Source organism: Brassica napus, chromosome C9, assembly GCF_020379485.1.
Source record: "Brassica napus cultivar Da-Ae chromosome C9, Da-Ae, whole genome shotgun sequence".
Lineage (NCBI taxonomy): Eukaryota > Viridiplantae > Streptophyta > Magnoliopsida > Brassicales > Brassicaceae > Brassica > Brassica napus.
In genome coordinates, this window is record NC_063452.1 from 28,549,169 (window position 1) to 28,567,092 (window position 17,924).

At 35.1% G+C, this 17,924-nt stretch overlaps 1 long non-coding RNA gene and 1 other non-coding gene across 2 annotated transcripts; one reads left to right on the forward strand and one right to left on the reverse strand.

The window, feature by feature from the left end:
• Nucleotides 1-7,510: 7,510 nt before the first annotated feature.
• Nucleotides 7,511-9,012, reverse strand: LOC125592845. The gene is made up of 2 exons (XR_007328523.1): nt 8,110-9,012; nt 7,511-8,035 (listed from the first exon to the last, which is right to left on the reverse strand). It is a non-coding gene; the product is annotated as an uncharacterized LOC125592845 (long non-coding RNA).
• Nucleotides 9,013-11,342: 2,330 nt separating this feature from the next.
• On the forward strand, nt 11,343-11,481 carry LOC125593739. Its single transcript, XR_007329633.1, has one exon. It is a non-coding gene; the product is annotated as a small nucleolar RNA Z247 (small nucleolar RNA).
• The last annotated feature ends 6,443 nt before the right edge of the window (nt 11,482-17,924 follow it).

The window sequence follows — 17,924 nt, forward strand, 5'->3', positions numbered from 1 at the left end:
GCGCAGTAATTTGCAAACATATTTGCTCACCAACTGCGAAGATGTTCTTCAATATGAGAGGTAAATAAATAAGCTTACAAATTTTTATTTTAACAAGTTGAAATTTAAATCTTAATTAATTACATTATTGTCATCATATGTACAAGATTTTCATGGCAGAAAAGAGGTTCGAATATAGATACGCCACAGAGGAAGAACTAGAAGAAATGAAGCAGAGAGAATTTTCTGGATGGATGTTTACTTATGTGAGTGCTTTAAACAAATTAAAATATCATTTATCACATATTTATACTAATTCACATTTTTTGATATATAGGTGTCTGCTGGTTTGGCCAGAGGTGAAACATTTGACGATTGGATACGCGAGATGGTCGTTGGACCAAAATTTGTTGTGAAGTCATATCCGAGATTTTGTACTCGAGGATATGCATTCACAACTCAGAAGAGGAGACGTTCGAGTACGACTTATGATGCTGGCGTTTGTTCTGCATCAGGAGATGATGTATACTACGGACACATACATGAGATTTTGGAAATCAAGTATTTGGGCATGGTTGGATTGCGTTGTACTGTTTTCTATTGTTATTGGCACGACAACACTCTAGATCGAGGTGTGAGAACAGATGCATTTGGTGTTACATCAGTAAATTCGAGGCGAAAGCAACAATATTATGATCCTTTCATTCTTGCTTCTCAGGCCGATCAGGTAATTAAATGTTATTTATTTAGAATGTGTATTAATTTATAATTTTACTAATAATTTTTTAAATGTTACAGGTTTGTTATATCAAGTACCCCCGGGTAAGGAACAGAGATGATCCATGGGTTCCTGTTACAAGACTCAACCCGAGAGGCCGAGTTCAGGGAAGTTCTGAGCTGGAAGACCCACTACAACCAAGCACATCTGGCAACTTAAGTGCAGCAGAAGATTTAGCTGGAGTTGGCCTTGTAGTCGATTTAACCGAATTCGGAGAGGAAGCCGTCGTTCACGTAGAGGATGAACTAGTGATTGGAGAGTTTCACCAAGATCCAGATTCAAATTCATCTGGTGATGATGACTCAGAAACAGACTAGCATCGACTTTTTTTTTTTTTTTGGAATATTCCGACGGAATTCCGAGGAATATAAGAGTTTCCTCGGAATTTTCTCGGAATTTTCCGAGGAAATAGGGTTTTTAAACCGAAAACAACGTTTTACGGTTTGAATAACACTTATATAACCTTATTAAGTGTCTTAGACTGATTATGAAGTCAAACATTTGTTCCTTACCCTATAATAAACACTTTTCCGATTGTATGAACGAAATCCCCACAACGTAAGAAAAACACTTATACACTTTAACTATAAGGTGAAGGGAATACTTTCAATTCGTTCTGAAATTTGTTATTTCAAGGTTTATGATCATCTATACAAACAATCCTCAATGGTATGCATTACAATTGTATAAGAAATGAAATACGGCAAAAAAAATTGATGTTTTGAAACCTCAAACACTAGTTCCTCGGAATTTCCTCGGAATATTCCGACGGAATTCCGAGGAAGATAAGAGTTTCCTCGAAGTTTCCTCGGAATTTCCTCGGAATATTCCGAGTAAATTCCGAGGAAATAGGGTTTTTAAACCGAAAACAACGTTTTGCGGTTTGAATAACACTTATATAACCCTTATTAAGTGTCTTAGACTGATTATGAAGTCAAACATTTGTTCCTTACCCTATAATAAACACTTTTCCGATTGTATGAACGAAATCCCCACAACGTAAGAAAAACACTTATACACTTTAACTATAAGGTGAAGGGAATACTTTCAATTCGTTCTGAAATTTGTTATTTCAAGGTTTATGATCATCTATACAAACAATCCTCAATGGTATGCATTACAATTGTATAAGAAATGAAATACGGCAAAAAAAATTGATGTTTTGAAACCTCAAACACTAGTTCCTCGGAATTCCCTCGGAATATTCCGACGGAATTCCGAGGAAGATAAGAGTTTCCTCGAAGTTTCCTCGGAATTTCCTCGGAATATTCCGAGTAAATTCCGAGGAAATAGGGTTTTTAAACCGAAAACAACGTTTTGCGGTTTGAATAACACTTATATAACCCTTATTAAGTGTCTTAGACTGATTATGAAGTCAAACATTTGTTCCTTACCCTATAATAAACACTTTTCCGATTGTATGAACGAAATACCCACAACGTAAGAGAAACACTTATACACTTTAACTATAAGGTGAAGGGAATACTTTCAATTCGTTTTGAAATTTGTTATTTCATGGTTTATGATCATCTATACAAAGAATCCTCAATGGTATGCATTACAATTGTATAGGAAATGAAATACGGCAAAAAAAAAAAATTGATGTTTTGAAACCCCAAACACTAGTTCCTCGGAATTCCCTCGGAATATTCCGACGGAATTCCGAGGAAGATAAGAGTTTCCTCGGAATTTCCTCGGAATATTCCGAGGAAATAGGGTTTTTAAACCGAAAACAACGTTTTGCGGTTTGAATAACACTTATATAACCCTTATTAAGTGTCTTAGACTGATTATGAAGTCAAACGTTTGTTCCTTACCCTATAATAAACACTTTTCCGATTGTATGAACGAAATCCCGACAACGTAAGAGAAACACTTATACACTTTAACTATAAGGTGAAGGGAATACTTTCAATTCGTTCTGAAATTTGTTATTTCATGGTTTATGATCATCTATACAAAGAATCCTTAATGGTATGCATTACAATTGTATAAGAAATGAAATACGGCCAAAAAAATTGATGTTTTGAAACCTCAAACACTAGTTCCTCGGAATTCCCTCGGAATATTCCGATGGAATTCCGAGGGATATTTAAGTATCCATCGGAATTTCTTCGGAATATTTTCATTTAACCGGGCAAATATTTCGCGAAAATTGAAATTGGAATTCCGACGGATAGTATCCGTCGGACCCTAGGTTTTATAACCACGAGCCGCTTCTTCTTCCCCATTTCTCTCTTCTTCCTCTGCGCCTCCTCTCCCTCTTCTCCGGCGATTTACCCTTCCTCTCCGACCTCTTCTCCGGCGATCTCCCTTTTCTCTTACACAAATCATGTAAGGACTCTATCCCACTCTCTTAGGTTCTATTTGTTAGGTTTTTGTGTAGATTTGATAGATTTTTGTTAGGGTGATTGGTTAGGATTGTGATTTGGTTGTATAATAGGTTTAGAATTGTGATTTGGTTGAATAATTTGTTTTGTTGAATTGATTAAGAATTTTTTTATAAATTTTTATTTTTTTTGTATTTATAAATTCGGTTTTTGTGTATAAATTCGATTTTTATATTTTACAAAACGATTTTTGATATTTTACAAAACATTTTTAATATCTTTAAAACTTTTTTTGTGATTAAAAACTATTATTTGGGATTTAAATTTTTTTTTTTTTTTTTTTATATTTATATTATATAAAATTTCTATATTTATTAAACATTTTTAATAATATTAAAACTATTTTTTGTAATTATTAAACTATTTTTTATTTATTAAAACTATTTTTTGCTTATTAGAACTATTTTTATATATTTATTAAACATTTTTAATGTCTATAAAACTTTTTGTGATTAAAAACTATTATTTGGGATTTAAAAAAAAAATTAATGTTTTTATATTTATATTATATAAATATCTATATTTATTAAACATTTTTAATATTATTAAAACTATTTTTTTGTAATTATTAAACTATTTTTTATTTATTAAAACTATTTTTTGTTTATTAGAACTATTTTTATATATTTATTAAACATTTTTAGTGTCTATAAAACTTTTTTTTGTGATTAAAAACTATTATTTGGGATTTTTTTTTTTAAAAAAATTTAATTTATATATTTCAATATTTATTAAATATTTGTTTTTATAATTTAGAGGTCGCATGATGATCAAACCCGGCCTCGACAGCGTCGTGGTCGTGGTGGTACGGGGAGCCAGTCTCGGGATTCCAGCCATTTTCAGGATTCCCCTTCGCCCCACAGCTCCTACCATACATCTCCCTCTGCTACACCCGCTCCTGCTCCTCTCGCTCCCGCTGCTGCACCCGCTCCTGCTCCTCTCGCTCCCGCTGCTGCACCCGCTCCTGCTCCTCTGGGTCCTCCGGGCGTGATGAGTGTTGCGGAGTTGGTTCGACAGCCCGGTCGTGACCATCTTCCCTATCTCACTCCGTATCCACATGGACGGGTTCAAACATGGTAATTAAACATATTTTTTTTTCATTAAAATTTGATTTATTATTAAGCGTTTGTTCTTTTTATTAGGTTCAACCGATCCGGGAACGGGATCAGCGCATGGATCAACCGTATGATGTACTCGGCCCTCGACAAGGGACATCCGACTTTCACTGACTTCCCTACCGACAAGCAGCATCTGTGGTCAGTTTGCGGTAAGTATTCTAATTTTTTACTTATATTTTTAATCTTTAATATAAATTTTCTACTAATTGTGTTTTTTTTCAGCAAGAATTCACCTGGAATTCCGATGAGACGCTCTTTATCTATCACCACTTCGTCCATAAAGTTATGGACAACTACGGGAAGCAGATCCACGAGTGGAAGAAGAAGTGGGAAATCAATAAGGTTCGATTTAATTTATTAAACAATTTTTTAATTTATTAAAGTATTTTTTAATTTATTAAACTATTTTCTTTTTTTTTTATTAAAAGGTCTCAAAGTCGATAAACAACACGGTCTGGACGGAGTTGTGTGCGCATTGGGATAAGGAAGAGACGAAAGAAACTTCTTCCACCAATTCCACCAACCGCAGGAGCGACCGTAAAGGGAAGGGCGTCTTCAAGCATAACTTGGGTGCTTAATCTATTGCCTCTCTGGGAGATCGCATGGTAAGTTCAGCCGCTTTTTCTTCAATTATTTAAGTTTTGAAATTTTATTTTTTTTCCATTTCTTCTAATTTCTAATGTTTCTTTAATTTATGTTTTTTTTCAAGGCGGAAGAAAATGATGGCGAGCCGGTTGATGATCTCACCCTAATGAAGTGGGCGTATACCAACAAGAAGACCGGCCAGATTGATGACGGTCTTGTGAGGGAAGTGGTCAGCCTGGTCCAAACTCAGGTGCAAGACGAAGTGTCTCAGCTTCAAACCGAGGATGACGCTTCGACGGCTTCGACCAACTTATCCCGGTTTCGAATCAACAAAATCGTTGAATCCGTAAGTTCTTTTTTTTAAAGTTCAATTTATTTATTTCTTGATTTAAATTTGTAAATTTGACTATTTTCTATTTCAGTCGGTTCCAAAGAAGAAGGGACATTTGGTCGGTTTGGGTCGTCGCACCCGGTCGGTTCCTCCTTCTTCTGCACCACCGCCATTTGTTGATCCAGAAGTACTTACGGCTCAGTTGAAGGACAAGGATGATCGCATATCTTTGTTGGAGACCCAGATGGCGGCTCAACAGGCGGGCTATGAGACACAAAGGAGGCTGAACTAGCAAATGATGGAGATGATGCAGAGGATGTACCCGAACGAGGTGTTCCCGGACGTGCCAGACCCGTAGTTTTTTTTTTTCCAAAAACTCGAAATGTTTTATTTTTATTTGTGAAACTTTGAATATTAATTAATATGATTTCAATTTTAATTTTATTTTTATATTTTTGAATTTAAATTTCAAAAAATTTATTTTTTTAAAAAAAATTATTTTTTTTTAAATTCCGAGGAACGGGGTGTTCCTCGGTATATTCCGAGGAACATTTCGTCGGAACTTCCGAGGATTGACCCATCGGAAAATCCATCGAAATATCCCGAGGAAGCTCTCCCTCGGTATATTCCGAGGAGCGTTCCGAAGAACAGGTGGTCTTCAGAATTTCCTCGGAAATTTGTTTCCTCGGAATTCCGTCGGAAAATTCCGAGGGATTTCCGAGGAAAATTGAATTTCCGAGGAGTTATTTCCGAGGACTTGTTTCGTCGGTATGTCGTCGGAATAACGTTATTCCGACGATATACCGACGATTTTTTGCCCTCAGTATGTCATTGTTTTCTTGTAGTGATATCTTACTTATTTCTCTTTTGTGTGTTTGTTTAAGGAACTGCTGTCCCTCAACACTATGGTGAAACAAATCTCCGAAGATCCTCTGCATGTAGGAGGTATTTTGAATTTACAAGTTATTTTTTTTATCAAAGATTAATTATTTACATCTTATTTAAATAAATTTAATTTCCATTGTGGTGAGCTATCAATTTCCGTAAGAGAAAAAAGTTTATGACTGTGCCTTTTAAATTGACGTAGGAAGCGGTAATGTAAATTTTATAAGTTTTGACTTACTTTATATTTTAAAACTAAAAATTTAAACTGATTTTTTTTTAATGAAAATTCACATATATTACAACAAGGAAAGTGACAATGACAAATTAATTTTCAAAAATCCCAAAAAACCATAAAAACCCTATACAACCGAAATTTTAACTCTACCTTATTATCAATCTTGAATCAAAAACAATTTTATTATTCAAATATTAATTTAATACTTTAATCCAAAACTCTAATAAAACAAATATACAAGTTGTAAATGCACTCCATTGTTTCATCATTACAGGTGTTTGCAACTGTCTAAAATGCAATTTTTTTTTCTTTTATTAAAATTGTTGCTCTTTCTTTGAAAATTCTTAAAACCGGAAAAGACTTCGTTTTGGATTTTATGATTCTTTTTCTAATTCTTTAAAAATATGTTTAAAAAAAAGAAGGCTTTGTTTTGTTAGAACCAAAGGTAGGTCAATTTCCAGCCCCCTAACTGTTAAAAAACGAAAATCATTTTTATCTCCTTTTGTTTTTTTTTAGCCGAGCCTTCTGAGATGATTGAAATTTATATTTATGCCAAGGTTTAAGATAAAACGGAAATATGATTTTTGGAAATCTGTTTTCCAGAAAAGGAATCCAAAGATTTGAAGAAGATTTGTTATTGTTTACTTATTAATATTTGTACCTTGAATAAAATTAAATAAAGATATGATGCTAATATTATAAATCCATTTCATATAAAAGTTGCTATATTTGAAATCACATGTCCCATTGCAATAGCTACATAAAATAAATAGAACAATGCTATATATATTTTGATGTAAATTTAGTTTAATTACTTAATTTAATAAATATATTTTGCTACAAAAATTAAAACTCAACTTCTGTCTTTCAAACTTTTCTAAGCAATTTAAATATATAGAGAATAAATTAAAAGACGTAATCCGCGCGTAGCGCGGACAACGGATCTAATGTACCTAAAAATAACTCAAATGTCCCAATAAAAACATATAAAGGAACCATTATTGTTTTACCTGAGATGAAAGCTTCTATGTTACCTGAGATGCCGGCTCCCTTGTTGGTCTCCCTGTATAAGACATAATGCTACTCTTTCACTCTTCTTCACCTGAAAATAATGAGCAGATAAATGAACATAAGAACATGAAACATTATTAACATCTTAAACTCCATTAAATACAGAACAAGACTCCATTAAATACAGAACAAGAACTTAAACATTTTAACTTTTTAACATAACAAGAACTTAAACAGAACAAGAACAAACATAAGAAGAACAAGACAAACACAACAAAGATTCAGACACGAGAAAGATTAAGAAACAAAGACAGTGACATAAACAAACACTATACATCAAGAGCATCAAGCTTTACACTATAGATTCAGACTCAACCTCTAATGTAATCAGATAACCATCAAAAGCATCAAGCTTTACCCTAGACATTGACAGAGAAAAAACCACTCAATTAAACATCTAATCTAATATGATCACTATCAAAAAGCATCAAGCTTTACCGCAGACATAAAAGAGAAAACATCACTCAACTGAACATCTAAACTAATCTGATCACTATCAAAAGCATCAAAATTTACCTAGGACATACCAGAGATAACATCGCTTCCCCTGCCGCCAAAGTCCATCGTCTCTATCGAACAAAGTAATAAACTCCATCGCTTCACCTGCCGCCAAAGAAACCGACGACGATGACTCAGACCCGCCGCCGCGACCTGATCCAAACCCTAATGCACCAAGCGAATACGTCAAAGCTCAACCGGCGACCCAGAATCAGAACCCGATGGTGTTAGAAGCTAACCCTAAGCTACCGGAGACGGTCGAAACCGGTAAAGTGATGATCTTCCAAGCGATCCCCGGAGGTCTGACCGCTCTCGGGTCGTTAACGATTGCGCCGCAAGAAGGGTCGTCTTCTTTGAATTCAGTATCGTGATCGCCGTCGACGCGGGAAGACGAAGGGTCATCTTCGTGAGGGTCAGATGGTGATGTGAAGGAGGAAATGGCGAGTTCGAGGTCCCAGCCGTGAGCTTGGAGGATCTCGGTGCATAAATCGTGAAGAAGGAGACTAGATGACTTTCAAGAAAGATAAAGAAACAGGAGAGTGTCACATGCATCCCACAAGATCCGTCTCTTCTGGGCCTAAATTAAGCAACGTTGCTAAACAAATTGGGTAATTTTTTTTTTTTTTTTAAATCTAAAAACACTAAATACGGGGCTTAAGAGACCCCGATAAGGATGGTCTTAGAAGTTAGAAACCAAATGATTAAATCTTTACTGGCTTTGTGTTCTAGTGGGAATATATGCCAAATTTTAATTCTAAACTTAGACAACTCGTTGTTGTTTTTTATTGGATGTTTTTGTTCCATATATGAAAGTTTTTTATATTGACGAAGTATTTTTATTTTTTTTTGAGAAAGGGCTATATATTGACGAAGTTGAATAGTTTAGTAACAATGCTTGATTTTTAACCTCGTGTAGAGAGAGGTTAGAATAATGTGGCGGTGGACCACAATGCGAATGTATGTTAATGAGTTTTTTCTTCTTATAGTTATCTTACTAGGTCAAGATCCACGCCTTGCGCGGTATCAACATTATATATAAAAATTATTTTATGTATTAAATATTTTTACATATTATGAAATAATAAATATATATTAAATAATTAAAAGTTAGTAACTATTAAATATATAATTAAATTGCTGTGAACATATAAATCAATTTTATTAATCCAAAAATATATATTTTTTTATTTGATAGGATATGTTATTAAATTTAAATGATACTAACATAGATAATATATTTTAGTATATTTTTATTATTAATGTCTATTAAATGATGATTTCTACTCATATAGTTTTTTGATCATTTGTATCTTTTATAGAAAAAAATTTAAATTACTGATAACAAAATTTTCATTGTGGGATTAATAGTTTTAGTAATTTATAATTTTGAAAAAAAATAATTTGTCAATGATCGTTCAAAACTTTTATCAAAAAAATTATTCAAAGTAAATTTTGAAACTAAAATATTGTATTTTATATGATGTATAGTTTAATTTAAAACGATATATATATATATTAATCTTAATAATTAATTAAATTAGACTTTTTTCTTATATAATTTTTGTAATCATTTGTATTTTGTCATAACAAAAATTTTAAACCATGGATCATAAAATTCGAATGTGAGACTTTTAACAGTTTTAACAATTTATAGCCGTTTGTAAAAATTCAAAATATAAGATATACATAAAAATCTAATTTTATTATATGGTTATTGTGGTTGTTTAATTTATTTAATAGTTTAAAATTAAACAAATATGATAGAAGATAAACTATTTTTTATCAAATTTTTATTATTCAAAATCATTAATTGTCATATATACTTTAGCCATATTAGGCAATTCCGTAAATTTTATTTAAGGAAATAATAAAATACATTAATGATGAATTTATTGTTAGTTAGTAAAAAACTTATTATATAATTAGATGGATCAACATATTTCTCTAATGATTCTAAGAATCATTCTAGTGATGACATGTGGCTACAAAAAGAAGTTGTAATGCTTCTCAAATAATATATAGGGGATTTTACAGTTAAAGAAAGCATTGGTGCAAAACATAAAATTATATACCATGTGGGGGCTGTCTGGTGATATTGAAAATGAGATTCAATATAATTAGTTCAGCTCCACAGGAGAGAGGTGATTTAAGGCAACCAGGTCAAGACACATAACCTTGTATTATCCCGGGGAGGCCAATGGTCTAAGTTACAAGCGTCTTCAAACGCATACAAAGGCTTTGGGATAACCGTATTCCTACCAACGGGCTCGGCTCAGGTCATCATATAAAGCTTTTTCATTTAGGCCTCAAACTAGAGTTAACTAAATTGGAGCACATTTGATTCTTAAATTGTAACTATAATGTTTCATAAAATCCATTTATATTCCTCTTTTTGTTTTCTCTTTCTTCCTATGTTTTTTCCTTTACATTGAGTTATCACAATTCAAATTTGGATTTCTTCCTCTCTCTCTTTTTTTTTGTAGAAATGTAAATGTGTAATAAAAATTTGATTACAGGAGATTTTGAAATCTTGTTTGCTAAAGTTTAAACTTATCTTGTAAATACTACACTTTATAACTACAATTCAAAAGATAAGTGACAACAATAAACTCCTTAGCCAAACACTTCCTAAACCACATGACAAACCTGAAGGGCAAGGAGAAGACCTAATCGGAGGAGATTCGCCAAAGGCTAACCCATGTTGTCTGGGGTTGGCAAAACCTACTCCGATGCTAGTTGTAAAAAGCTTCGTTGAAATCAAATCCATAGGTTATTGAGGAAGAAGTATATACTCTAGGGATATCTTTGTAATTACTAGATAGTACATTTAACCTACTTGTACTCTTGCATATATACTCTACGGTATACATCAAATAATACTATTCATTCTCATAATCTATATGGTATCAGATCCTTTATACCTAATACCCTGAGCCGCCTTCTTCACTTTTCAAATCTTCTTTTCATCGCCATGTCTACTCACTCTTTCCCTGCGACTGAAACCATCGTTGTCAACAACAACACAAACACAATTCTGAATATCAACATGGCGAATGTAACTAAGCTTACAGCTTCTAATTTCTTGATGTGGAGCAGGCAGATCCACGCTCTCCTTGATGGATATGATCTAGCCGGTCATATTGATGAATCTATTCCACCACCTTCTGCCACGATCACAACTGAGAATGGTGCTGCAGCAAACCCTGCGTACACTCTGTGGAAACGGCAGGACAGGCTCATCTATAGCGCTCTCTTGGGTGCTATCTCAGTCACTCTTCATCCGATCCTCTCCACCGCGACAACCTCGGCGCAGATCTGGAGCACTCTCCACCTTACCTATGCCAAACCAAGCAGAGGTCATATTCAGCAGATCAAACAGCAACTTAAAAGCTGGACAAAAGGAACTAAAACAATCAACGAGTACTACCAAGGTTTCACCACTCAATTTGATGAACTTGCTCTCTTAGGCAAGCCTTGTGATCATGAGGATCAGATTGAACAGATCCTTGCTGGTTTTCCTGAGGACTACAAGAACCTTGTGGATCAGATTGAAGGAAGAGATGTGGCGCCTTCTCTTACAGAACTTCATGAGAAGTTGATCAGCTTCGAAACAAAATTACAAGCTGCCACTCCGGTGATCTCCACTGTACCGGTCATTGCCAACTTCTCTAACTATCCTGGGAACTCTAGCAACAACAATAACAGAGGGAACCACAACTCCAAACGAGGAGGATACCGTGGGCCGCAAACATGGCAGCAACAACAACAGTTCGGTCCAATTTCGAATTCCAACACTTCAAGAGGAACTCAAGGGAAGTGTCAGCTGTGTGGTGTCTTCGATCACAGTGCACGTCGCTGCACTCAACTCTCGAGCATGAGTCAGGCACAACCGAAAATGATGCAGCAGACGCAAGCGTCTCCATGGCAACCACGAGCCAATGTCGGAACCTTTACTCAGTACAATCCTCAGCAATGGCTTCTGGATAGTGGTGCGACGCATCACCTCACGTCAGACCTCAACAACTTAGCACTGCATCAGCCTTACAATGGTGGCGAAGGGGTCGCGATTGCAGATGGCACTGGCCTCGCTATTACCCACACCGGTTCTGCTTATATCTCCACACCAACTAAATCTTTGCTGCTCAATGATGTGCTTTGTGTACCTCATGTGAAAAAAATCTTTTGTCTGTCTATAGATTATGCAATGCTAATCAAGTGTGTGTTGCCTTCTATCCTTCTTATTTTCAGGTGATGGATCTCAACTCGGGGGACCGGTTGCTGCAAGGCCACGCGAGGAATGAATTGTATGAGTGGCCGGTGTCTCCTACCCTAAATCCTGCTTCCTACGCCATCTATCCAGACACCAAAGCCACCCTAGCTCAATGGCATACACGCCTAGGCCACCCTTCTTTATCTACTTTAAAATCTGTTGTTTCAAAATTTTCTTTGCCTTGCCCAAATACTTCATCTTTTGTTCCTCCTTGCAATGATCGCTTACTTAATAAAATTCATAAACTTCCCTTTCATCAAAGCTCCTTTCAATCTTCTCAACCTCTGCAATACATATTTTCTGATGTATGGTAATCACCAGTACTTTCTTCTCAAAACTACAAATACTACTTAGTACTGGTTGATCCCTTTACTCGATACTGCTGGATGTATCCTCTCAAAGCCAAATCTGAGGTCAAAAACCACTTTATAGCCTTCAAATCTCTTGTCGAAACACGTTTTCAAACCAAAATTCAAACCTTATACTCAGATAATGGGGGTGAATATCTTTCTCTCCGAGCTTTCCTTTCAGCCAATTGCATATCACACCTAACCACACCTCCGCATACACCCGAGCATAATGGCCTCTCTGAGAGGAAACACAGGCATATTGTCGAAATGGGTCTCTCATTACTCACAGCAGCAAACATTCCTCTTTCATACTGGCCATATGCCTTTGCTGCTGCAGTTTTTCTCATAAACCGCCTTCCTACCCATGTCCTCTCTAATACTTCACCATACCAAAAGCTCTTCAAAACCACTCCTAACTATCATAAGCTAAGAACCTTTGGCTGTCTTTGCTTCCCCTGGCTTCGACCCTACGCACCAAACAAACTAGAAAACAGATCCATTCCTTGTGTTTTCGTAGGCTACTCCCTCACTCAAAGTGCCTATCTCTGCTTTGATCCAACTTCTGACCGAATCTACACATCTCGTCATGTGAGATTCAATGAGACCCAATATTCATTCTCTACCTTAACTAAACCAAAACCCCAATCGGAAACTCAACCATAAGCCCCATCATCGCATCCTCCTGTTACCATTATCCCAACCTCATCGCCACTCATACATTTGTCTTCTGCGGCTGCGAGTGATCCTACTCCGGGTTCAGGAACGTCACCTCCGCTGCAACACACCACCAAATCCTCTTCCTCTGCATTAGCACCAGCAGATTCAGCGACTGCGTCACCAACAAATGCTGCACCTGCACTGCAACATCACGACACTCCAACTGCAGAGAACAATCCGGCACCTACTGCGGTCTCTCATCAAGCACCTACTGCGGTCTCTCATCCAACACCTACTGCGGTCTCTAACCCTACTGAATCTGCACCTGCAGTTGAGCAACAACAAGAGAGGACTCAGCATCCCATGACAACGAGGTTCAGAAATAATATTCACAAGAAGACGACCAAGTTCAATCTCACCGCCACCTTAGAGACAGATCCTCACTGGATCCCTTCCACTTGGCAACAAGCCATGAAGCATGCAAAATGGCGCGCAGCAATGTGTTCTGAGTTTAACTCGACAAGTGAGAATCATACTTGGAACTTGGTTGAGATGCAGCGATACATGAATGTCATTGGCTGTCGATGGGTTTTCACCATCAAATACAAACCAAATGGCGAGATTGACCGTTATAAAGCAAGGATTGTGGCCAAGGGATATCATCAACAACCAGGTGTTGATTATACTGATACTTTCAGTCCTGTTATTAAAGCTACGACGATTCAAACGGTGCTTGGACTTACGGTGAACAACAATTGGCCCATCAGACAAATCGATGTTAACACAGCCTTCCTTCAAGGTCGTCTCAATGATCAGGTCTTCATGTGTCAGCCTCCTGGTTTTACAGATAAATATAAACCTCACCATGTCTGTCATCTCAAGAAGGCACTTTACGGACTGAAACAAGCCCCGAGGGCTTGGTGCTCTGAGCTCAAGAACTTTCTTCTCCAAACTGGTTTTCATAACTCCTTGGTTGATACATCTTTATTCATTCTTAAACTGTCTGATGCCTTTGTCTATGTCCTTGTATATGTCGATGACATACTGATGACAGGAACAAACACTCAGATGGTTCAACGTGTGATCGACGAACTTTCTCGCAAGTTCTCTATCAAAGACATGGGTGATCTCAGTTACTTCTTGGGTATTGAAGCTCGACGTACACCACAGGGTCTTCATCTGATGCAGAAGAAGTACATCATTGATCTTCTCAGAAAGACCAATATGTTGAATGCGAAACCAGTATCTACGCCTTTACCGTCCTCTCCTAAGCTCTCTCTTCACTCTGGTCATAAGCTGTCTGACCCACATGAGTATCGTCGTGTTGTTGGTAGTCTCCAATACCTTGCTCTAACAAGACCAGATATCTCCTATGCGGTGAACTGTCTCTCTCAGTTTATGCACAATCCAACTACTGATCACTGGATTGCAGTTAAACGTGTGCTAAGGTATCTCTCTGGAGCTCTTGGTCATGGAATCTTCCTCCGCAAACAAGTCAACGCAAACCTCCATGCCTTCTTTGATGCTGATTGGGCTGGTGACTCAGACGACTATGTCTCCACTAATGGGTTCATCATCTACCTTGGCAATCAACCTATATCATGGACATCGAAGAAACAACAAGGCGTTGCTCGTTCCTCTACTGAAGCTGAATATAGATCAGTTGCCAATACTGCTGCAGAGCTTCGTTGGATTTGCTCCCTTCTCACTGAACTTGGTGTCGCGATCTCAACAACGCCGACTGTCTATTGGGACAACATCGGGGCAACCTACTTGTGCGCAAATCCAGTCTTCCATTCTCGAATGAAACACATTGCGATTGATTACCATTTTGTTCAAGGCCAGATACAGAACAAGGTTCTCCGCGTACTCATGTCACAACACACGACCAGCTCGCTGACGGCTTCACTAAACCTCTTCCGCGTCCACGATTTCAAGAACTCAGGTCCAAGATCGGAGTCATTCATGGACCTTCTTCTTGAGGTGGTGTATTGAGGAATAAGTATTTACTCTAGGGATCTCTTTGTAATTACTAGATAGTACATTAAACCTACTTGTACTCTTGTATATATACTCTACGGTATACATCTAATAATACTATTCAGTCTCATAATCTATATAGGTCACATATGAGCGTACTTCCAGACAACAAAGGAGCCAAAACGCATGAAGTGAGCACATTAGAGACCGTAGTCAAAAGCGCAGATGGTACACAACTCCTTAAATATGACCACGCGACACATGAGCATCTCGAAATATAACTGGAGATGCTAAAACAGCTAGAAGAGCAAACCGTAGCTAGGATCTAGGAGCTGAAAATCCGGAAGAGCGGCGAGACTCCTCAAAAGTATGCTAGAACCACAGATGACAGATGTGCGACTATCATGACCAAAAAAGGCTTTACTGGTATGTCCTCAAAAACCCTAAATAATCGACTACTCTTTTTTTGTTTGGCTTATTTTTCCGTTTGATATACTTTTATATTTTTGTTTCTAACATTCACTATTTTCTTACAACGGCGCACTATATCAGAAATATTTTAATGTTGATTATTCCATATGGAGAAAGAGCATTTATCAAATTGGTACACTGAGAAAATTTCCAAAAAACATTCTATAATTTCAAATATGAAGTTTTTTATTCTCCAAAATTTTGAAGTTTTGAGTTGTGAAACTTCAAATAGAACGTCACTACTAAAAGTTTTAAATTTAAAGTTTTATAATTTTATTTGCATTTTGGTCCTTCAATTATACATCACATTTATGATTCTTAAATATTTGTTATTTAGCATTTTAATCCTTATAAAAATTTATAGCGCATAAATATTTCAAATTAGTTTTGGGAACTCTATAGGGGTGTTCAATCCGGATATCGGTTCGGTTTTTTCGGTTTTTTGGTATTTCGGTTAGTAAAATATAACTACCATTCTAAATCCATATTTACTTCGGTTCGGTTCGTTTTATATACCGTCGGTTTTTGGTTAATTCGGTTTTATACCAAAAAACATAATTCTTTATTTTAGGATCATATTATATGAATTTTAGAGTCTTGTTGTCAACACATTCATTTATTAAAAAATATTATAAATTTAAATAAAAGAACAAAAATAAAAAATGTTTCAATCATCTAATAAAATAATCAAATCTATAGTTAAAATCAAAGTTCAAAATTTTGATAATAAAAATAAAAAAATAAAATAAAACAGAAGCACAAAAAATAAGTTATTATATTCTTTCATATTTAGTGTTCATCAAAATCATGTTTCTTCTATTAAACACGAAACTCTATTTGTTTATAAATAAAAAAATTTGTGAAGAATTTCCACTAATTGTTATCATCAAATTTATAATCTTTATTTCAATTTAGTCAATGCTAAATTAAAACAAAAAGATCAAAAGAAGACTAAGAAAATAAGAAGCATGTTTGCGATGAATTGTTATTTAATTATAGTTCAAATGTTTTACAAATCAGGACTATTTTATTATTGTAAAAAATATGGTAATAGTTATTAGCAAAAAAATTAACTTATGATTTTCATACGTTGTTATAAAATATATACATATTTACATGTTTCTATTTTTTGATCGGTTTTATTCGGTTTTATCGGTTATATACCGAACCATATCCAAATCCTACGGTTTTTTAAAAATCATATCCATTCGGTTTGTATGGTATATACTAAATCCAAACCATATTATCTATTTCGGTTTGGTTCGGTTCGGTACGGTTCGGTTTTGCCATATTGAACAGCCCTAGAACTCTATATAAAGTGTTCTTTTTTTTTTTGTTTGGGAATGGTTTGGGGAGATGATGATCGAAGTGGACCACATTCTGGTCCCCCCCTCCTCGGTCCAGCGGATCGATTCCTCAGGAATTTCCTCCAATTCTTCTCCTTTTTCTTTTTCAAATGAAACGCATATTATGATATTCATATGACTTTTTCTTTATCAACGGTATTCATATGACTCTTAACATTAGAAGTGATTTGTACAAAACAAATAAACAACGGAAAAAAATAATAATATATATATATATATACACATAATATACCACTAAGTCTTAATAAACATATATATACCACTAGATAACTTCCCCTAATATCATCAAATGATAAAATTTTAAAACTGAATATTTATTTTTTATTGTAGGTTAGAATTTAATTAACTTTTAGTATTTGCCTTTACAATTTTTTTACAAAATATAATTATATATGTTTGATGTAATTTTGTTTCGTCTTACTTTAAACTAAAATTCATTTTTGTTCATCAATTGAGTTTAGTTTTAATTTGTTTACTTAAAAATAAATTTTAAATAGAAAAAAACTATTAGTTTAGTTTAAATTTACACTAATGTTTCTTTAAGAACTAACTAATGATTTTTAGTCAAACACAAAATTAACCTTGAAAACTTGCCAAAAATAACTTAAAACTTGATTTTAAATGCAAAATGTACCTCAAATTCAATCAAATGTAAAATTAATTTAAAAGGATAGTGAAATTACAACCTTCTCCTTATGAACAAACAAAAAACATGTAATCACTTTAACGATTATAACTCTGTGAAGTCTTCTTAGGTAAGTAAAGTCTTCTACAAGTCTTCTCATGTATTTAATTTTAAAAGTAATTTATAAGGAAAAATAAATTGAAATCATGTAATTATAAACATTTTTAGATTATGTAAATTTAGATATACTAAAATTAAATTATGTTCGATACAGATGAGTGAACATAGGTTGCAAGCCATGATTATCCTTGGTTAAGGGTTTGGTAACATATGT